This window comes from Carassius gibelio, chromosome A1 (genome assembly GCF_023724105.1).
Source record: "Carassius gibelio isolate Cgi1373 ecotype wild population from Czech Republic chromosome A1, carGib1.2-hapl.c, whole genome shotgun sequence".
NCBI classification, from domain to species: Eukaryota; Metazoa; Chordata; class Actinopteri; order Cypriniformes; family Cyprinidae; genus Carassius; species Carassius gibelio.
Genome location: NC_068371.1, coordinates 18,790,342 through 18,813,735, shown reverse-complemented (window position 1 = coordinate 18,813,735; position 23,394 = coordinate 18,790,342). Strand labels below are relative to the sequence as shown.

General features: G+C 46.5%; 1 long non-coding RNA gene across 1 annotated transcript; it reads left to right on the top strand.

Moving 5' to 3' along the window:
- Positions 1 to 8,493: 8,493 nt before the first annotated feature.
- LOC128016888 (uncharacterized) lies at positions 8,494 to 9,878 on the top strand. Its single transcript, XR_008184305.1, has 3 exons — positions 8,494 to 8,690; positions 8,766 to 9,612; positions 9,748 to 9,878. It is a non-coding gene; the product is annotated as an uncharacterized LOC128016888 (long non-coding RNA).
- The last annotated feature ends 13,516 nt before the right edge of the window (positions 9,879 to 23,394 follow it).

Here is a 23,394-nt window from a genome sequence, read left to right as displayed (position 1 = left end):
AGTCCTATACCTAACGGGTAAAGTACCTCTGTTCAAACGCTGTGAACGTCTAGGTTCAGTAATACTTTCATTTTCACTTTCAGCTTCGGAACCACCTGAACTCATAGCCTCGAGTACAGACTGATCTACTGAATCATCAGCTGACATTTCATCGACATGGTCCCTGATACCTGTCTCTGATTCATCCCCACCTGCCCTTCTACCTTGTGTGTCTGTGAGTGTAGCGGGTGCAAATGTAACAACAGGGACTGCAAGAACATCAGAATCTTCTGAGTCAGTGTGTGCCTGACCTATGTGTGCTCTAGATTCACGTCTAGATGTGCAAGGTGGTAGTGATGACTGAAAAGTGCAATGCTTAAGTTGATCCCTATGTATAACTTTACATGGGCCCCCTTTCTCTGGGCGAATGGTGTAAACTGGAGTGTCTGCGGGATTCTGTTTCACTACAGTGTAAGGCAAGGGTTCCCAATGGTCTTGTATCTTATTCCTTCCCCTATGTGAATGGTTCTGTAACAGAACACCAGGTCTCACAAGTGCGGCATGCAATTTCCGATCATAGGCTCTTTTTCTTCGCCTTGAAGCCTCCTGTGCTGCTGAGTTGGCTACTTCAACAGCAGTCTTCAATCTGTCATGATGGTTTTTCACCCAATCATCAAGATTATCAGCTCTACTGTCCTCCAAGTCTCTCTCGTTAAGGATATCCATCGACATTCTGGCATCCCTTCCAAACATTAAATAGAATGGCGAATAGCCAGTTGAAGTGTGGATTCGGCTATTGTATGCCATAGCTAACTCAGCCAGATACTGTTTCCAATTCCTTTTCTTTTCTGTGGGTAACGTCCTTAGCATATCATGCATGGTTCTATTAAACCTTTCGCACTGGGAGTTACCCTGTGGATGATACGGAGTTGTGCGACTCTTTCAGATTCCATAGACTTTACACAGTTCTTTGATGACATTCGCTTCAAAACATCGACCTTGGTCGGAATGTAGTCGTGCAGGACAGCCGTAGTGGACAAACCAATGCTGCACAAGGGCTTTTGCAGTGGTGTGAGCAGTCTGATTTCTGGTTGGCACTGCTACAGTGAAACGAGTGAACATGTCAGTTAGGACGAGGACATTTTCATATCCTCCCACAGATTCCTCCAAGACTGTATAATCCATAGCAAGGACTTCCAGCGGGGCAGATACATTAGTACATGTCATTGGGGCTCGTATTTTAGGAAAAACATCTTTAGCAAGGGCACATCTCTTGCATTCCTGAATCCAGTTTTGAATATCCTTATTCATTGTCGGCCAGTAATAGCTCCGCCTCATGCGCTCCAGCGTGCTTCTTTCTCTAAAAATGGCCACAATGGTCATGCTGACTCTCGTACACTTTGTAACGCAAGGATTCTGGAACCACTAATTGACAAATTTCTTCTCCGTCCCGGGGATCAAAGATAGAACAGAACATCACTCCTTTTTTAAGCTTGAGTCGTGTGAATTGTCTAGAAAGCTTTTTTAACTCAACATCCATACTGCGTTGCTCAACTGGACTCAGGGACTTGTTGGTTAGTACAGCACGGTATATAGGAGCTATATGAGGGTCGATCTTTTGTTGCTCTTCTATATCGCTCCAGCTATATCCAGGGACTTTCCTCGTCACTGATACATGAACCGATGCTTGTACTATCTGATGCTTGTTGGCAACTGGCCATAAACATGCACGCACTTCATCTGAATTCATCCTAATGAAGTCTTTAGCAGAGTCCTCTTGCTCAGGCTCCTCACTGGATGGAATCCTTGATTGGTATTTTTTTAACTTTTCAGTTACAGCCCATTTCAAGGCAAATAGATCTAGCTTGAAAGCACTGTAGTTTCTATCGTTCTTTTCCCAGACCATGTAGGCTTCCATCAGTTGTGAGCATGAAAGACTGACTGAAATCTGGGTACGCAAGGACTGGCGGAGACATTAAACACTGCTTCAGTTTGTCAAATGCAGTTTGACATTCTGTTGTTCAGTTAAGAGGTTCAACGATTTTCTCTTTCCCAACCAGGGCATGAAGGGGCCGGGCTAACTGAGCAAAACCAGGTTGAATACTATTTCCAGTCTTTGACAATGGCTTTCGAAGTCTTTTGAAAAAACAATAATGTCATCAAGGTAGATAAGCAGTATGTCAAATGTTAGATCACCGAGCACCACCCCCATCAGACGCTGGAATGTTGCAGGTGCATTGCAAAGTCCAAATGGCATCCTGGTCCATTCAAACAGTCCAAAGGGAGTGGTGACCGCTGTCTTTGTTCTATCCTCCTCACTCATCGCTACTTGGAAATACCCGGAGGTAAGATCAAGGGTGGAGAACAGCTGTGCATTTCCCAAGGCATCCAGCGATTCCTCCACACGAGGGAGAGGATAAGCATCTTTGCAGGTCACTTTATTCAACCTTCTGTAGTCACAGCAAAAGCGTACACTGCCATTCTTCTTGATCACGATCACAGCTGGAGATGCCCATGGACTACAGCTTTCTCTGAGAATACCTTGAGATACTAAATCTTGAACATATTTTTTCACTTCCTGAAAAACCTGAGAGGGGATTCTGCGATGTCTTTGCTTAATGGGAGGAGCATCTCCTGTTGGGACACTATGTGTAACAGCGGTAGTATAACCAAAGTCACAATCGTTCTTTGAAAACACATCACTGTGCTTAGTCAGTAAGTTTTGGAGTTTGCAATGTTGTGCAACTCTTTCTCCTCAAACTCGACAATCACTCTTGGCTTCCTGGGGCTTGGACAGTGCTGCGATCCTACATCGTGGTAGGAGCTTTACAGTTTTTTTTACTAGAATTTAACACTCTGACTGGAACTTTACCATTGGCTGTCTTAGCAAGCACATTAGCAATCAGAACACTCTTAGACAAGCTGACATTTGACAAGGCCTCAACCAACACTTGACAGCTCACTTTTGGTCGTATCCTGCAGCGGCCTTCCAAAACACGTTCACTGAATGGTGAAATAGTTACTGATTGCTTCCCAGCAACCTTCACAAAGCCAATCTTGTCACCACAGCTCAGTGCCTCAGTCTGCATCTTAATGTTAGCCAAAACTCGCTGGACCTTTGCCTCCTTAAAACCATGGCTATACCTGTCCATCCTCTTCATGTCTTTAGTGGTCATGAATAGATCCTTAACTTCACTCAACACATTCATCCCAATAATGCCAGGCAATCCTTTCAACTCTGTCCCATTACAATCGCTCTCTTTGATCACAAACACGCACTTTTTATGCAACGTCTTCCCCAAACACTCTATGTCTGCTTCCAGACATCCAATGATGGGAATGTCTAGGCCATTTGCTGCTGTAAGTCGGACCCAGTTGGCAGATGACAGAACAACTTCTCCAAAGTGATTCTTAAAATGTGACTCGGTGATAGTAGTCACTTCTGACCCTGTGTCCAAGAGGCAGATAGTTCTGATTCCCGCAATTTTCACTTCAATTGTTATACAATCACCAAAAGCACTTTCACAAAGTGACTTGGAAACGTTCTCTGTATCACAGTCTGCAGTTTGACTTCTTATAATGGATGGACCTGGGCTCTCTAGCACTGAAGTGTCTCGGTCAGCTGTCTTTTCTATCTCTGCTGTGTGAGGTTGCACTCTACTAGAGTTTTCTCTGCTCTGAAGACAACGTCGGCTTGTGTGCCCTGGCTTACCACACGTATAGCAAATGTATCTCCCTTCACTATCTTTTAAAGGTGCACTTTTTGCCTTGTTTTCCTTCACTACAGGTTTCACTTTTTCTTTGCTGTTTACCATCTGAAACAGTTCTTCTTGTCGGGCAGCTATCTGTTGAATAGCTTCATGGAGTGACTCCAGGGTGAGAGGGGCTGAAGAGTTCTCCATTGCAGTGGTTGCATGAACGACACCACGTGGACAAGTACTGGTTCTCGGATTGCTTGGAACCTGCACCTCCTCTTCTTCAGACCAAGTAATAGCTTCCTGCATAAGCTGGATTAATGTCAGGTCCTTCTCAGTTTTAACTCTCCTCTTCATTTCACGCCGTAGCGAATCGTCTTTGAGGCCTAACACAAGCTGTTCCTTCAAAACTCCATCAGCATCAGGAAGTATAGACGGCTCTCGACTCTGGATGATACTCAGCTTCTCCTGCAAGTCATAAGCATAAGAACAGATGGTTTCTCCAGGCATTTGTTTGCGGTCATAAAACTCTTTCAGTCTGCTGCCAATGGGAAGTTTGTCCCCATAAGTCTGATCCAAAGCATTGAAAATTTCTTTTCCGTTGAGCTTGATCTTGACTTTCATCTTAGCCTCATCTTTTAAATACTGCTTAACAAACTCAATTCTGTCTTCTTCAGGAATTTTCATCACCTTGAAGGCGGACTTCATTGAACTTATCCAATCTTCTATACTCAACTCACCAGGCTTGGAACTACATCCAGTGAATTCTGGAAGCTTACGATCCCTAGGGATGTAAACAGTAGATGGTGCTCTCTTAGCGGCAGCCTGCTGTTCAATAAGAGTTTTAGCGAGGGAAAGCACCTCTCTCTGTTCGGCTCTGGCTTGCTCTAACATGCATGTCTGCTCACCAAAACGCCTTTGCATCTCTTCAAACTGTTTCTTTAATTCGTCCAGTTCAGCCATAGTGTCGGCTCTAGGACCATGAACCAAGAACCAGGAATTGATCCTGTTCGTGACGCCAATATGTGGTGGGGGAGAATATGCCACCGCCTTGTGGGGGAAATATTCAGCACTATACTAAGGATGACTGAGTGAGCAACAGGATCCTAGTCCCCCCACCCAATGCTTTTAGTCTCTGTACAACTGTAAACCTAGTTGTATGTTGTGTCTATCGTGTTGCAATGTGGAATGCTCAAGAATCGGCGAGGTGGGCTTCAGGATTTACTCAATACACGGCAGCCACCTGAAGTGTGTATATGTAGAAAACCCAGGAGGTAAACCTAGTTAACCTAGCCCTCCCCTGAATCTAACAGGATAGGTAAGACGCCCCCACTCCTTAGTATAAGTGACTCAAAATTAACATAAAAGGATTTCAGTTAACAAACAAATTTTACATTTATTTCTACTGCAAGAATTTAAATGATTACGTTATCCGTGTTTTCACAAAGTTTACAAAACAATTTCAAGTGCAGACAAATCAAAGTGAAAATAAAAAATTTTGAAAATAATAGAGAATTCACCGATCACAGTTCCATCAAAAATAACTGTATGATTTAACAGTTCACTTCAGATGACTCACTGACAGAAAATGGCAGTTTGCTTACCAGTTTTCAGAAGAAAAAAAGGAAAATAATTTATATCACCACTCTTGGTTCGTGAATGAGGTGCTGAAGGATGTCCAATGGATGGCAGGGTACTGTTTTTTCACTCACTAACCGTCTGCGATTGTCCTCGCGATCCTGGCGACGGCAGCTTGATTCAACAAGGCCGCAATCCCAGCTGATGGAGGCACAATGAGAAGACAAACAAGGCACGACCCTATCCGACGACTCAGTGAACCTTTTAATTCACACGATCAGTAACAGCACTCACTGTTTCAAGTTCGTTTGAACAAATGAAACAAAAACTGTTTGAAACAATGAAAACACGAGACTATTTAACTCCTACGTGATTGAGACTTAATGAAACTAACAGGCCTTTTGCCCAGCTTCATGCATGAACACGGCAGAAAACTCGTTTTAACGCTTACTTTGTTAAACTGGTTCACATACACAAAGACTCGGAGGCAACGTCATGCAGCTCTTGTGTATGTCTCGGGTCTAAACGGGACTTTTTTCCCCCGATTGACTACCCGAGATCAACATTCAATTTCAGCTCACCGCTGCTCTTCTCCGCTCTCTAACTCTCTGCGCAACTCGTCAAAACCTAAGATGGTGGCGCCCGTGACGAACATCAAAATAAAAGTCTCCACATAATAGAAAATGTAAATCCCCTACATTAACATTATAAAACTTGTAAATCAAGAGCAGTGAGTGATTTCTTTGTTGTTGCTGTTTGGTTAATATAAAGACTGTCACTTTAAGAGAATGCACTTATACAGGCTATGTCTGCTGTGATACCAAGACGGGCATTTTGACATCATTTTGTGTGAATTTGAACATACTATACTGATGGATTATGTAAAAGTGTATGTACACTATAGGCAGAAACTATGAACATATGAACATAATTTACACTAGTGCAACACTGTAAAAAAAAAAAAAGTTATCGCAAGCACTTTTTTGAGTAAACTTAACAAACGGGGACTCCACTGGACGTAACTTTGCTCAGTGGGTTAGGTTGATGTTAAAATATGCAAAATAGTAATTTTCACATAGTAGTCCTTTAAAAACTAATAAAAAATGTTAAATACATGTGAAAAGGTACTTCATGCCACAAGACTGCTAACGTATTAAGGTATAATTAACAGTGGATTTATTTAACATGCATTATGTACCATGTTCAGTTCAGTTCAGTTTATTTATATAGCACATTTAAAAACAACCATGGTTGACCAAAGTGCTTAACAATGTCTAGAAAAGAAAACTAGAGAGTCACATACAAATAAAACAAATACAGTAAAAACATACCAATGTCACAGCTCAGCTTGATATAAAAGCCAAGGAATACAAGTGTGTCTTAAGAAATGACTTATGTGTTGAGTTCTGTGTAAAATGCATGGAGTAAAGAAGTTAATATTCAAGACTTGGTATGTCCTTGTGCTTTGGACACAAACTTTCAATAATAAAAAAAAAGTAATTTGACCCATGTTATGGTCTTTTATATATTTAGACTATTTGAATAAAATAAAAAATAGTTTATGCCTATAGACAATAGGTGTTCAGTAAACTAAAAATATTTTGTTCTGATATTTATTAGGTAAACATGACTATTTATGTTGTGACAACTAGTGATATTAATTTTTTATTTAAAGTTGGCTGGATTTAGTCCCCGTTGGTTTTTGTTTTTGTTTTTTTACAGTGAATGGACAGTAAAGTGCATAGAACATATTTCAGTGTGCAAATGGATTATTCAGTGTTTCTGGATGAACAGACAGTAGTGCAAGTAATAACAAGTTTAGTGTTTTTTGCTTGTTGTAAATAAATAAGTAAATCAGATGTAGTGATGAGGAGGGGTGAGGAGTCTTTGGATGCTTCTCAATATCCCTCCTCGTCTCCTCACTCCTCCATCCTCCATTCTATGACCCGGAAACCGATCGAGCACAGCCATCTTGAAGGACATCTCAATTCTCTAATTGCACCACGAGGAGGCAAGGATCGAGGAGGGAGGAGGCTTCATGAGGAGCGATGAGCGTGGACACAGTGTCAGGAGAAACAGACTGGATTCAAATGCGGGTTTACACAGAGCTTTATTTAAGCAGAGGAGGCAGAGCAGATGAGTCACGTTCACAGGTTTCACTCGTAGTGACAGGATGAGAAGTCGAAGCAGATGAATCAAAGCCGATGAGGAACGTTCCACAGTAATTCGTATGACCGCCGAGACCGGAGGGATGACAACTGGAAGCTTCTAAAAACAGGGGGCAGAGAAAACAGCTAAACGCACTGGAGCCTGAGGACAAGACACGACAAGGTGAGTGCAAAGAATAGCTAGAAGATCGGAGGTATTGGTACGAGTAACAACAGTCTGACAATAGACAGCGAAACACAGGGAATAATAAAGGGAAAAAATTAGAAGAACATAGAGAACAGGTGGCGAGCAATTAAGGTTAACAACGGGGAAACAAGGAAGGCGGGGAAAACTCAAACAGGCAGACGCAGTGAGCTGTCAAACATCCAAACACTCACACACACACACACGCACACAGATGATTAGCCCCGAGACCCGACACACAGGTGTATTCTATGCGGAAGTCTTTTATCGACTTAACGTGACACACATATAAATTCTCCTCCCCCTTCACATCTGTTGTAATAATTTTTATTTATATTTTACCTTTTCACTTCAAACAAACCATGCATGTCATATATTTCAAATAGGGCATCTTGCTTTATGAATGTTTATTATGAATGCCTTAATTAACAAACTTTAACAACATAAGGGCAGATCCCTTTAATCACAGCTGATGACACTTTAAAGTAACTGAAGGGAGTGAGGATAAATCATTTCACTTGATTCAAGTCCTCCATTCTCACGTCTTTTCCTTGCATCCTTCCCTCCCATCCTGAAGAGGTGGAGCTAAGACACGAGGAATGGAAGCAAGGAAAGGAAACGAGGATGCACAAATAAGAATTGAGAAACACCCTTTATGTGTGTGTGTGTGGGGGGGGGGGGGGGGGGGGGGGAGTTCAGCAAGGAGACAGCTGTAGGGAAAAAGCTGTTCCTGAATCTGCTGGTCCTTGTCCGGAGGCTCCTGAAGCGCCTCCCAGAGGGCAGGAGGTTAAACAGTAAATATAATAACTGTATCAACTTTATTGAATTGTGACCAAAAATAAAATCTTAATCACATTGTAGATGTCACAAGGTGACGATCTTTAGGGGCGGAACCAAAATTCGGGAAGTGTTTCCGCCCGGACCGGAAAAACAGAACACCGGAACTTCCGGTAGCGCCGTAAGAGGGAAAATCAGGGAATTCGATGCACCTGTGCCTAGTTAGGGACAGCGGTTGGTGATTGGAGGATACGCTGGACAAGGCAGTACTTAAGGCCAAGTTATTTCACAGTCTGGGAGCTCTTTCTGGTGTGTGTGAAGCACTGTGTCGTGCCCGTCTTGGTGCGCTGCGGGTGGCTGTCTAACTCTCTCTCTCTCCCTCAGGCTGGAATTGTATGATTGTGAAGACATCGCGAACCTTAAAGGTTGAGAAGTGAACGGATTATACGGCGAATTGAGACGACGTGAAAAAGGGGATTGGAAGCGGCATTGATGTGAGTACTAAGAGCAAGCCGAAAGTGCCCTGTATATTGACCTGGCGTTATGTAGATCTCTCCAGGAGGAGGAGGGCGGCCCTACCCCTAATATAGCGTGGTGGGAGAGCCGAAGGAATACTTATTGGAGTAGTCACAACGACGACATCACTAGCTAGGCCGCATATTCCATCGCCAGACCCGAACCAAGCGAAGTGAAGGAAGACGGGTGTCCTTTTCGTACACTGAGTGTGGTGGGTGAGTCTTCGTGCTGTGAAAACCTATAATTTTGACGTGGTGCTGTATATTGCTGTGGGTTGCTGTGTATTGCCGTGTGTCCTGTCAGATAAACCCCCGCCTTCACGCACTTCGTCGCGGGAGGACAAGGAGACTGCTGGTTCTAGCCTAGTTCAGTACAGTATATGTTGTGAGCGTGCTTCAGATCTCCGGAGATAGCACGGTACGCTGTGTTCAGCCCAGAGGTGGGAGCTATTCAAAGCAAACTAACTGTGCTTTGTGTCCAATCTGATACCTGTGGAGAGAAAAGGAAAGAGAGAGTGAGTAACACAAGGAGAAACAGAGGAAACCTGTACTTACAGTACGCTGTGTTCAGCCCAGAGGTGAGAGTCATTCAAAGCAAACTAACTGTGCTATTGTGCCCAAGTTGATACCTGTGGAGAGAAAAGGAGAGAGAGTGAATAACACGAGGAGGAATAGAGCGAACCCTGTACTTACAGTACGTTGTGTCCAGCCCAGAGGTGAAAGCCATCCAAAGCAGAGTAACTGTGTTTTGTGTCCAAGTTGATACCTGTAGAGAGGAGGAGAGAGAGTGGATAACGCGAGGAGAAATAGAGCGAAACCTGTACTTACAGTACGCTGTGTCCAGCCCAGAGGTGAGAGCCATTCAAAGCAAACTAACTGTGCTATTGTGCCCAAGTTGATACCTGTGGAGAGAAAAGGAGAGAGAGTGAATAACACGAGGAGGAATAGAGCGAACCCTGTACTTACAGTACGTTGTGTCCAGCCTAGAGGTGAAAGCCATCCAAAGCAGAGTAACTGTGTTTTGTGTCCAAGTTGATACCTGTAGAGGGGAGGAGAGAGAGTGGATAACGCGAGGAGAAATAGAGCGAAACCTGTACTTACAGTACGCTGTGTCCAGCCCAGAGGTGAGAGCCATTCAAAGCAAACTAACTGTGCTATTGTGCCCAAGTTGATACCTGTGGAGAGAAAAGGAGAGAGAGTGGGTAACACGAGGAGAGACCGAGGAAACCTGTACTTACGCCGCTGCCTGTGGAGAAAGAGAAAGCGAGTGAGCACCCAAGGAACGAACTGTGTGAACCAGTACTTACTGTGAGCTGCAATCAGCGAAGAGGTGAGAGCAAAACCAAGCCGAATTAACTGTGCCTTTGCGTCCCAGCCGTTGCTTGTGGAGGAAGAGAAAGAGAGTGAGCACCCCGAGAACGAACTGTGTGAACCAGTACTTACCGTGAGTTGTATTCAGCGAAGAGGAGGAAGAAGGAGGGCGCTACGGATACCTAAGACTCTGGCCGGGCCCCGAGTCCCACGCCCCGGATCCCCGTGGCCCCCTTGCTCCCTGACCTCTTCCCGGCCATAGCCCATCTGGAGGGCCGAGTCAGAGTTTAGTTTTAATTGCCCTTTCCCTATTCCCCAAGCTATTTTTAAATATTTAAATAAAGATTGTTTTATCACTTACTTGTTCTCGTGTTGTTTGGCCATTGGGTTGGCTTTGGGGACCTCCTCGAGGTGGAAGTTGAGAAGGGGTGTGGCTTAGTCAAAGCATAGCCGCCCCTGGGTGTGACAGATTTGGTGTAGTCGGCAGGGTTTCCACCTCGAGTTGAGTAACCAAGGTCGTCCAATGACCGACGACGCGGGGCCTTCAGCCCAACCCCGTGCTATGCCCGTTTTTATGGGGAGCCCCTGGATCCAAAAGTATGGGGGGACAGAATCCGAGGTACGATTGTCTGAATGGAAGGCCCAACTAGAGTACCTGGCCGACCTACAGGGCCTTAGTGCAGCCCAGCGGCTTCAATTTGTGTTAAACTCCCTGGATGGAGAAGCGCGGCGAGAGGTGCATGCCGCCCCCGAAGCCGTTAGAGCCAACGCCCAAACCGTGTTCCAGTTCCTCACTGAACAGTATGGTGACCACACCCCCGTAGCTGTCCTTCGCTCCCAGTTCTTCAATTGTAAGCAGGGCCCCCGTCAACCGATTAGAGCTTTCGCCCTGAGGTTGCGAGAGCAATTCGCCCGACTACAGACCCGTCAGGACCACGGGTTGGGAGATGGAGAGACTCTATTGCGGGACCAGTTTCTTCTGGGGCTGAAGGAGGGTCCGGTGAGACAGAGCCTACGTATCCAGTTTCGAAGGGACCCGGGTCTTACGTTCGAAGATCTGAAGAAAGAGGCACTGGCCCTGGAAGGTGATGAGACTGAGGTGAGTGGTCCCCCAGTGTGTGCGGCCGTCAGTGAAGTAGCACCAGCACAACCCGGAGGCCCTGACTGGAAGCAAGCACTGAAGGCTGAACTTTTGAAAGATGTCCGCGATCAGATGTCTGAACTGTCTAAAGCCCTCGTAGGAGAATTGCGCCAAGGACGGCGCGGGAGGAACCACGGCCGGCGCCCCGAGACCGAGTGTACTCAGAGGGAGGCCGAGAGCCACTTTAATCGGCCCCGTTTTGAATGGGACGAGCAAGGGCGACCCATCTGCAACCGCTGTGGCAAACCAGGTCACTATAGCCGCCAGTGTGGGCCCCGCAGGGCGTCAGAAGGGGGTTTTTACAGATTTTGGGTGTGACAGATTTGGTGTAGTCGGCAGGGTTTCCACCTCGAGTTGAGTAACCAAGGTCGTCCAATGACCGACGACGCGGGGCCTTCAGCCCAACCCCGTGCTATGCCCGTTTTTATGGGGAGCCCCTGGATCCAAAAGTATGGGGGGACAGAATCCGAGGTACGATTGTCTGAATGGAAGGCCCAACTAGAGTACCTGGCCGACCTACAGGGCCTTAGTGCAGCCCAGCGGCTTCAATTTGTGTTAAACTCCCTGGATGGAGAAGCGCGGCGAGAGGTGCATGCCGCCCCCGAAGCCGTTAGAGCCAACGCCCAAACCGTGTTCCAGTTCCTCACTGAACAGTATGGTGACCACACCCCCGTAGCTGTCCTTCGCTCCCAGTTCTTCAATTGTAAGCAGGGCCCCCGTCAACCGATTAGAGCTTTCGCCCTGAGGTTGCGAGAGCAATTCGCCCGACTACAGACCTGTCAGGACCACGGGTTGGGAGATGGAGAGACTCTATTGCGGGACCAGTTTCTTCTGGGGCTGAAGGAGGGTCCGGTGAGACAGAGCCTACGTATCCAGTTTCGAAGGGACCCGGGTCTTACGTTCGAAGATCTGAAGAAAGAGGCACTGGCCCTGGAAGGTGATGAGACTGAGGTGAGTGGTCCCCCAGTGTGTGCGGCCGTCAGTGAAGTAGCACCAGCACAACCCGGAGGCCCTGACTGGAAGCAAGCACTGAAGGCTGAACTTTTGAAAGATGTCCGCGATCAGATGTCTGAACTGTCTAAAGCCCTCGTAGGAGAATTGCGCCAAGGACGGCGCGGGAGGAACCACGGCCGGCGCCCCGAGACCGAGTGTACTCAGAGGGAGGCCGAGAGCCACTTTAATCGGCCCCGTTTTGAATGGGACGAGCAAGGGCGACCCATCTGCAACCGCTGTGGCAAACCAGGTCACTATAGCCGCCAGTGTGGGCCCCGCAGGGCGTCAGAAGGGGGTTTTTAGGTCGGCCCGCCACTGTAGGTCGTGTGGCCGGGACCCCTCGAGAAGACCCTGGAAGAGGATATGGCTCTAGGAGCCAGATGATTGGGCGTAGCCCCGTGGCGAAGGTGAGAGTGTGCGGCAAGGAGATTCAATGCCTGGTAGACACAGGCTCCCAAGTGACGTTATTTGCTAAGAGTTTATCCGAAGAAGTGTTTGGGAAACAAGGGGCACCAGGGGCGGAGGCCCCCTGGCTTACTCTGAAGGGCGCAAACGGCCTCGACATCCCATATATTGGCTACCGATTGACGGACCTAGAGGTTCACGGAGTGATGGTCCCCCAGAAAGGTGTGATTATCGTGCAAGACCATTGTCTGGGTGCACATCGAGCCCTGTTGGGCATGAATGTCCTCGCTGATTGCTGGGAAGAGCTATTTCGGGCTAGGCCCGTATCGAAGATACCACCTGCAGAGAGGCCCAAGTGGGAGTGTGTGGTAGCTGACTGTCGAAGGGTGCAAATGAGCCAAGTCCGCAGAGAACAGGAAGAGGTAGGAAGAGTGATGTGTCGTTTTGCTTTGTCTGTCCCCGCAAAAAGTGAGGCTGTTGTGTGGGCGCGAGTACCGCCCCGAAGAGCGGGCCCAGAAGAGTGGGTGCTGGTGGAGCCCCATGTGGATTGTCCACAAGTGGAAGTGGCACGAGGACTAGCGACGGTCCGGCGGGGGAGAGTCCCCGTGAGGATACGGAATGTACACCCATACGCGGTGCAACTACATCGGCACCAACGATTAGCCCGTCTGACAACGGTTACACCCCACCAAGTAAGGGAAGAGAGGGATATTAGTTTTCGTCAGGTGTGCCCCACTGTCATCGAGGTGGCCCTGACACAAGTAGACACCCCATGGGGTGGTATGGAGAGGAGTGTGCCGAGCCACCTGGCGGGTGAGTCATTACAAGGGGAGGATTTAGAACAAGCACAGACACAGAAGTTACAGGCCCTCCTTCGGAGATGGCAGCATGTGTTCGCCACCCACGATGAAGACTACGGATGCACCCAGGTGGTACAACATCATATACCTACCGGGGATGCAGGGCCCAGCCGGGAGAGGTATCGCCCAATTCCGCCCACTTTGTATACCGAGGTACGTACACTCCTGCAAGGCATGCTGAAGCAAGGAGTTGTCAGGGAAAGCAGCAGCCCGTGGGCGGCCCCCATAGTGCTGGTGCAAAAGAAGACGGGGGCTTGGAGATTCTGCGTGGACTACCGTAAGCTGAACCTCGTGACTAAGAAAGACGCTTTCCCTTTGCCGCGGATCGAAGATTCGCTTGCCAGCCTCACGCAGTCGGCATGGTACTCTACCCTAGATTTGGCCAGTGGCTACTGGCAGGTGCAGGTGGCCGAAGCAGACCGGGAGAAGACTGCCTTTACAACCCCGTTTGGACTATTTGAATGGGACCGGATGCCTTTCGGGCTCTGTAACGCTCCGGCCACCTTCCAGCGGCTGATGCAGCGGTGCTTGGGAGGTCAGTTAATGGAGTCAGTATTAGTTTACCTGGATGATGTGATTGTCTACTCCCCAGATTTTGATTCACACCTGAGGCACCTCGAGGAAGTCTTTCGGGCCATGGAGAAGTACGGATTGAAACTACAGCCCAATAAGTGTCACTTACTACGGAGAGAAGTCAACTTTCTGGGCCACGTGGTCAGTGCGGCTGGAGTGTCCGTAGATCCTGGAAAGGTATCGGCCGTGAAAGACTGGAAGGCCCCGAGGACAGTGAGGCAAGTGCGATCCTTTTTAGGATTTGTGGGATACTATAGGCGTTTCATAAAGGACTTTTCAAAAATTGCTAAACCCCTTAATCAGTTGCTGGTTGGCACAGGTCGTAACCGGGGCCGGGGGTCGCCCAACGTAGACTGGGATGCAAATTGTGAGTCAGCGTTCCAGACATTGAAGCAGGAGCTGCTACAGGCCCCTATCTTGGCATACGCAGATTTCACAAAACCATTCCTTCTGTATACAGATGCCAGCAATCTCGGGCTGGGAGCGGTGTTGGCTCAACGGCAGGACGGAGTCGAGAGGGTCATCGCGTACGCCAGCCGGAGCCTCCACCCAGCCGAGAGGAACGATGCGAACTATAGTTCTTTCAAATTGGAGCTGCTGGCATTGAAGTGGGCCCTAAGTGAGAAATTTAAAGACTACCTCTGGGGTGCCAAGGTGACGATCATTACAGACAATAACCCATTAGTACACTTACAGACGGCGAAGCTGGGAGCCGTGGAGCAGCGGTGGGTGGCCCAACTGGCCAACTTTGACTATCAACTACAGTACCGACCAGGGCGTGAACACACGAACGCGGACGTCCTCTCAAGGCTGCCCAAAGCGGAAAGCCCCGGAGGGGCCAGCCCGGAGGAGGGCTATATGGTAGGAGCAGTAGAGGCACCAGGCAGCAGACAAGAGGCCGTGCCTGAGAACTGGGGATGGGATCCCCGTCGGTGGAGGGAGAGACAGGCCAGGGATCAAGATGTGCGGCTGGTAAGAGAATGGCTGGAACAGGGCCGACGGCTGACGCCAGCGGAGAGGTTAGCCCAGACGGATACTGGGAGGAGGCTGCTGGGGCAATGGGACAGGCTGGAGCTGAGAGATGGCGTTCTGTGCAGAAGGGTCAGTGACCCGAAGTTGGGCGAAGAAGTACGCCAGATCGTGGTACCCGCAGATGAGGTAACGGCGTTAGTTTCGGCGTACCACAACCAGTTGGGGCACCAGGGACAGGAGAGGACCGTGTCCCTGCTTAGGAGATTCTTCTTTTGGCCCGGGCTAGAGGCATCGGTGCACGCCCTAATTCAAGCTTGCCCGAGATGCATATTGTTTAAGTCCAGACGGGAGGTCCGAGCGCCAATGGTACCCATCCATGCGAAGGCCCCCCTTCATATCATGGCTATGGACTTCTTGACACTGGGCCGACCACGAGATCGCTACCAGAACATCTTGGTAATAACGGATTTGTTCACAAAGTACGCTTGGGCTATCCCCACCCTCGACCAGACTGCAACCACCACCGCTACAGTTTTATGGCGGGCCGTCTTCCAGACGTTCGGATGCCCGGAGTTTCTGCACTCCGATCAAGGAGCCAACTTTGAGTCCAGGGTAATTAGAGAACTATGCCAGTTGTACTGTTGCACGAAAACTCACACCACTTCGTATCATCCTCAGGGGAACGGCGGCTGCGAGAGATTCAATCAGACCCTATTGGGGCTGCTGGGGACCTTGGACCAACAACGGCAGGACGATTGGGTGAGTGCATTGCCAAACCTCCTACAGGCCTATAACAACAGTATACATAGTACTACGGGTTACGCCCCCACGTACCTGATGTTTGGCAGACACATACGAATGCCTACTGACCTGGTCCTAGGAGTGACAGCCGACCAAGAGGAAGCAAGTGTAACGGAGTGGGTGGGGCGCCATCACCAGCGCTTGCATTTCGCCTACGAGCAGGTGTCGAAAAGGATACAGACGGCAGGAGAGAAAAGTAAGCGGTTGTATGATCGGACTGCTAGAGAAGCCCCTCTACTGCCAGGAGAGAGGGTGTTGGTGAGAGATAATCGGCGGCAGGGGAAGGGGAAACTGAGTGACCGTTGGGAGGCCACCCCTTATGTAGTCTGCCGGCAGCAGAGGCCGGGACAGCCGGTCTATACCATCTGGCCAGAAGGGAAGTCAGGCCCCGACCGTGTGGTGCACCGGAACATGATTCGCCCATGCCCTAACTACCCTGAAGCCGTGGAAGAAGTCCCCACGGAACCTGTACCAGCGGCCCCCTGGATTGAAGGTTGGGCTGTGGTACCAGGGAGACCCGTGGTGGCACCACCCCCGATCGCCCCGAGAGAACCAGAAGCAGCCCCTGAACAAGCTGAGCCCGATTCACCAGTGAGACGATCCCAGCGAGAGAACCGAGGCCGACCCCCTGCCCGCTATGGTGAGTGGACAGCCCGAGGACGTTCTAGGGACTAGAACGGATTGGCGGGGGAGGATGTCACAAGGTGACGATCTTTAGGGGCGGAACCAAAATTCGGGAAGTTTGGTTCCGCCCGGAAGTGTTTCCGCCCGGACCGGAAAAACAGAACACCGGAACTTCCGGTAGCGACGTAAGAGGGAAAATCAGGGAATTCGATGCACCTGTGCCTAGTTAGGGACAGCGGTTGGTGATTGGAGGATACGCTGGACAAGGCAGTACTTAAGGCCAAGTTATTTCACAGTCTGGGAGCTCTTTCTGGTGTGTGTGAAGCACTGTGTCGTGCCCGTCTTGGTGCGCTGCGGGTGGCTGTCTAACTCTCTCTCTCCCTCAGGCTGGAATTGTATGATTGTGAAGACATCGCGAACCTTAAAGGTTGAGAAGTGAACGGATTATACGGCGAATTGAGACGACGTGAAAAAGGGGATTGGAAGCGGCATTGATGTGAGTACTAAGAGCAAGCCGAAAGTGCCCTGTATATTGACCTGGCGTTATGTAGATCTCTCCAGGAGGAGGAGGGCGGCCCTACCCCTAATATAGCGTGGTGGGAGAGCCGAAGGAATACTTATTGGAGTAGTCACAACGACGACATCACTAGCTAGGCCGCATATTCCATCGCCAGACCCGAACCAAGCGAAGTGAAGGAAGACGGGTGTCCTTTTCGTACACTGAGTGTGGTGGGTGAGTCTTCGTGCTGTGAAAACCTATAATTTTGACGTGGTGCTGTATATTGCTGTGGGTTGCTGTGTATTGCCGTGTGTCCTGTCAGATAAACCCCCGCCTTCACGCACTTCGTCGCGGGAGGACAAGGAGACTGCTGGTTCTAGCCTAGTTCAGTACAGTATCTGTTGTGAGCGTGCTTCAGATCTCCGGAGATAGCACGGTACGCTGTGTTCAGCCCAGAGGTGGGAGCTATTCAAAGCAAACTAACTGTGCTTTGTGTCCAATCTGATACCTGTGGAGAGAAAAGGAAAGAGAGAGTGAGTAACACAAGGAGAAACAGAGGAAACCTGTACTTACAGTACGCTGTGTTCAGCCCAGAGGTGAGAGTCATTCAAAGCAAACTAACTGTGCTATTGTGCCCAAGTTGATACCTGTGGAGAGAAAAGGAGAGAGAGTGAATAACACGAGGAGGAATAGAGCGAACCCTGTACTTACAGTACGTTGTGTCCAGCCCAGAGGTGAAAGCCATCCAAAGCAGAGTAACTGTGTTTTGTGTCCAAGTTGATACCTGTAGAGAGGAGGAGAGAGAGTGGATAACGCGAGGAGAAATAGAGCGAAACCTGTACTTACAGTACGCTGTTTCCAGCCCAGAGGTGAGAGCCATTCAAAGCAAACTAACTGTGCTATTGTGCCCAAGTTGATACCTGTGGAGAGAAAAGGAGAGAGAGTGAATAACACGAGGAGGAATAGAGCAAACCCTGTACTTACAGTATGTTGTGTCCAGCCTAGAGGTGAAAGCCATCCAAAGCAGAGTAACTGTGTTTTGTGTCCAAGTTGATACCTGTAGAGGGGAGGAGAGAGAGTGGATAACGCGAGGAGAAATAGAGCGAAACCTGTACTTACAGTACGCTGTGTCCAGCCCAGAGGTGAGAGCCATTCAAAGCAAACTAACTGTGCTATTGTGCCCAAGTTGATACCTGTGGAGAGAAAAGGAGAGAGAGTGGGTAACACGAGGAGAGACCGAGGAAACCTGTACTTACGCCGCTGCCTGTGGAGAAAGAGAAAGCGAGTGAGCACCCAAGGAACGAACTGTGTGAACCAGTACTTACTGTGAGCTGCAATCAGCGAAGAGGTGAGAGCAAAACCAAGCCGAATTAACTGTGCCTTTGCGTCCCAGCCGTTGCTTGTGGAGGAAGAGAAAGAGAGTGAGCACCCCGAGAACGAACTGTGTGAACCAGTACTTACCGTGAGTTGTATTCAGCGAAGAGGAGGAAGAAGGAGGGCGCTACGGATACCTAAGACTCTGGCCGGGCCCCGAGTCCCACGCCCCGGATCCCCGTGGCCCCCTTGCTCCCTGACCTCTTCCCGGCCATAGCCCATCTGGAGGGCCGAGTCAGAGTTTAGTTTTAATTGCCCTTTCCCTATTCCCCAAGCTATTTTTAAATATTTAAATAAAGATTGTTTTATCACTTACTTGTTCTCGTGTTGTTTGGCCATTGGGTTGGCTTTGGGGACCTCCTCGAGGTGGAAGTTGAGAAGGGGTGTGGCTTAGTCAAAGCATAGCCGCCCCTGGGTGTGACAGAAAGATAATCATGGTCAACACAGTCAAAAGCTTTCTCTTGATTCAAAGAGACCAAACCATCATTCATATTAAAAACCTTACATATATTCAAAACATCTTGCACTAAAAATAAATTATCTCTTGGGATCCTCTTGGGAACACAATATGATTGATCTTTGTGTACAATCAGCTGTAGATATTTTTTTTATTCTATTTGATAAACATTATGAGAATATTTTTTATTCTGTTGCAAGAAGTGCAAAATGACTCTTTCTTTTTAAAGAAAGATGGATCCTCTTTTTTTGGCAATAATGATAAAACATAAATATTGACAGGATGTACTCCACCATCTTTTTTAAATTTGCCAAAAAATAAATAAATACTAATAATCCTTGCCTATAAAGCTCCAAAAACTCTGCTGGCAGTCCATCCATTTTCCAACAACAGCAGTAACTTCCTTGAATGTTATATTTGCATCTAAAGCAGTTTTAGAGTCACAGTTCAACTGAGGAAGACACTGAAGAAGCTGTATCATACCGTCATTGTCATAGATCTCAGCAGTTTAAAGATTAGAATAATAATCCACAGCATGTTTCCTTATTTCCAAAGAATTAGAGGTCACCCTCCCATCAGGAAGCCTAAGACATTGCATTTGCTTCTGTTGAGCAAATCTGCTTGCCAAAAAAAAAAAAAAAAAACGGATCCTGCAGCAAGTTAACATTGAAATGCCAAATTAAGACTTCTTGGGTAATTTAGACATAACAATTGTCATAGAGATCAAATGATGATCTGAATCCTATAGGACAAATACAACAATCTGTTACTCGATTACTAAAACATTCTGACACATAAAATCTGTCCAACATATCTGTCCAAATCTGTCAGCACTCACTCTATTATTAAAAGCCTTGACCCACAGATACTGTCTATCAGTAGGATGTTTAATTCTCCACATATCCAAGAGTTTAAAATATTTAATCAGTTTAGACAATGAGCGCGAAGACTGTATGTGAGCAGGGACGCTGCACAAGATACCGGGCCCTTTGCATAGGCAGTCTTAATGTATATATTCCAGACTTTTCAAGGGGCCTCTCTTCCTTTAGGGCCCTGGTAATCAGTACTGGTTTTACCCCCAGCCCCTGTATGTGAGGTTTTTCAAGTGTTACGTTTCTTCAGTAAAAAATACTGAACACTTTCAGTCCCAACCAATAACGGCATATCCTTCACAAGAACAATTGGTAACACTTTCTATGAAGCCCGTATTTATAATATATTATAAGGGTATTCTTAAGGCATTATAATGAATGCATAATGCGTTAAAAAAAACCTTATAATATGTTGTATCATCTCATGAATATTGATAACAACACTTTTAATATATTATAATATTTACTTATTTGTGGTTATAGCGTTTAGGCAGTGGTGTCAAAAGTATTGACATTCATTACTCTAGTAGAAGTATAGATACTAGGGTTTAAAAAGACTTTTGTAGAAGTTGAAGTATCAACTCAAGCTTTTTACTTGAGTAAAAGTGTAAAAGTACTGGTTTAAAAAACTACTTAAAGTATAAAAGTAAAAGTAATGTAAGGGAAAAAATGCCATTAAGAACAAAAGCTTTGGCCGCACGACAGGGGCCTATTGTGCACTACCCCACCTTCTCAAATAAATTTTTTTCTAAAGGCTGTAGCCCATCATGACTATAATGTTATATTAAAATGTTCATGTTGAAAAATTTGGGATGCACTGTTTCAGCCGCATATATGCCCATTGAAAATGAACGCACTTTAGTACAATGCAAATACAGCAAAGGACTAGAGATATGATGACTAGTTGCCTACAAGTATTGTAATGGTGCAAAAAGTAAAACTTCAGAGGCATGTCATCAATAAAATTTAATGGAATGTAAATGTACATCCAAGCTTAGCTGCAGGAATCTGTGAGGGCAATGAACAAGAACATTGTTGCAGGCTTGGTAACAATTACTCTTGTATGGTTGTCTATTTACAATAAACATTAGTGCTGTCAAAATGAATGATTAATCCAAGGGATTAATCAAAAACTAAAAATGAAAATAATCCTGATACCCTCTTGATTGATAGCTTCCTGTATTCGGTACATATGTCTGCTATTTCCAGTGTGTGGGGGGAGGGGGGGGGTACCGAGTTACAAGGTTGGTGTAGCCTACTTATCACAACATTGTCAATCGTGTTGTCAATTGCAAACGATAATGTATTCAAACTTCTCGCTACGGAACTACAGTAGCTTAATTTGTGGAGGACAAAGAGAAAGCACCCATTTGGTAAATGAGCCAGTGAGAAAAATTATTTTTTAAGAAGGGTCCGGTGCCTAAACGGTGCCTGAACCGATACTTTAAAAAAAGGAGCCACAAAAAAGCTTTCACCTTGGATGCTCTCATTTATCAAGTTGTGTTTCCCTTAATCTAAGGCTAATAAATGTATTTCACAATCTGGGTCATTATTTAACACAAAACCACACATAATGTTTCTTGTAGGAGCCTAAATGCAGTTAGCTGATACATAATTTTAATTTATGTGTTAAATAGTAATTTACATGATTCATATTTTGTGGAGGAAATTGAAGTTAATATTTACAGTAATGCAATGAGTTAATTGTGTCATTTTCTAAAATGTGTATGGATAATTTAGAGTGCATATGACACTGGTTATATTTTGGAAATAGAGGACTGTAATCACATTTTTATTTTTAATTGCATGTACCTTTAATTGCTTGGGATACTCTGACAAAAAAAAAAAAAAAGTAAGGCTTCATGGTGGAACGGTCAGGCAAGCATAGAGTGGAGCCTCACAGTTTTTTGACCTTCTTTTTTTTCCTCTCTCTTTTTCTTTTGTCAGTAATTAATCGTTGTTATTTTATGTAATATTCCTGTGCTGATGTTTTTTGATGCTAACTGAGTAAACTATAAGTTTTTTCACGAGTGGTTCTGTGGATTTATTGATGTGGATTCTGACGAAGGGAGTGGACAAAGTGTCAAGCTAGGGCTTCATTCAGTGGAAACCTAAATTTTTTGTAAAAAAAAACTAGCTCTGCACGGATTTATTGGACTTTGGAACAGCCTGACTCGAGACAAAGGACGGAAGGAGGAAACTTTCACGGTGAATCTGTGAGTTGTAGCTTTCCTTGCTCTGCTGTGGATCGTGAATCGAATCATGAGGAGCGCGGTTGATGTGCGCACAGCCGTAAGAGAGAAATAAATAAATGAAAAGGACGCCGTTCGGCTGAACGACGAAGTGGAACGCATTGCGTGTATGTTAAGCTCACCCTACGGTTTTGACATTTGCATTAAATAAGTGTGGAAACATTCGTTTGTTATGGATGAACAAGACAGTGAAAAACGGACAGTAAAAATGACTGAGAATGCTGTGGAAGAACACAAGTCTAGACAACTCCATGCACGCAGGAATAAGTTATCCCAGCTAACGAGCATGATAAAGCATATTGAGCAATTAATGGAAGATGATGCAAACGCTGATATTGTTAAAAATAAATTGCGTGTGGACTTCAGTGGTTTGCAGCAAGAATTTTCAGACTTAAATGCTGGTTTGAGAAGATTTATGTCTGAAGAAGAATTCCTGGATAATCAAAAGAATTGGTTTGATCTTGAAGATAAGCCAATAAATGATTTCTTCTGGAAATGTGAGGAATGGATGAAAGATGTCATGAAACGCTCTGAGCAGGCTGAAGAGTGTGATAAACACGTAATGCCAACAGATAGTAGGTCTATATCCTCAAAAAGCAACACAAAACGCTCAAGCAGACCTGGATCACGATGTGGAAGTGTGTCATCATCATCTTCAGTCAGAATAAAGGCAGAAATGGAGCGTGCTTCATTTAAGGCAAAGGCTGCAGCTTTAAGAGAGAAGCTAGCCATAGAAAAAGAAGAAGCAGATTGGCATGCAGAAAAAAGATGCAGGGAAGCTCAGCTGCAAGCAGAAGAAAAACGACGAGAGGCAGAGTTTGAGGCTGAGCAAAAATGAATAGAGGCTGCGATAAAGGCTAGAAAGGAGATGCATGCAATGCAGACCGCTCTTGCAGAGTCAGATGCAAAAATGGCACACCCCGCCTACGTCCAAACTTGAAAACAAGGTTCAGCTTGCAAGGCTGCAAAGAACCCGGCCTGCATCGAACATGGACCTCAATGATGGACCAGTGCTTAATAATTTATGCAAGGCTATCTCTCAGCAAGTTGACATCACTGAGTACCTTGTGAAGAATCACAAAGCCACATTACTCCCTGAGCTCACCATTCCAATGTTCAAGGGCGATCCGCTTGAGTATAAATCCTTTATCAGGTCTATTGAACATGGAATGGAAGATCGCACTGGTGACAGTCGTGATCGCTTACAGTTTTTGTTGCAGTACACAAGTGGACAACCACATGAGTTGGTAAAAAGCTGCATTCACATGGAATCCTCAGCAGGTTATGCTAAAGCAAAAGAAATGCTGAAGGAGTTTTATGGTGACGACTACAAGATTGCAGAAGCCTACATAAAGGAGGCTTTG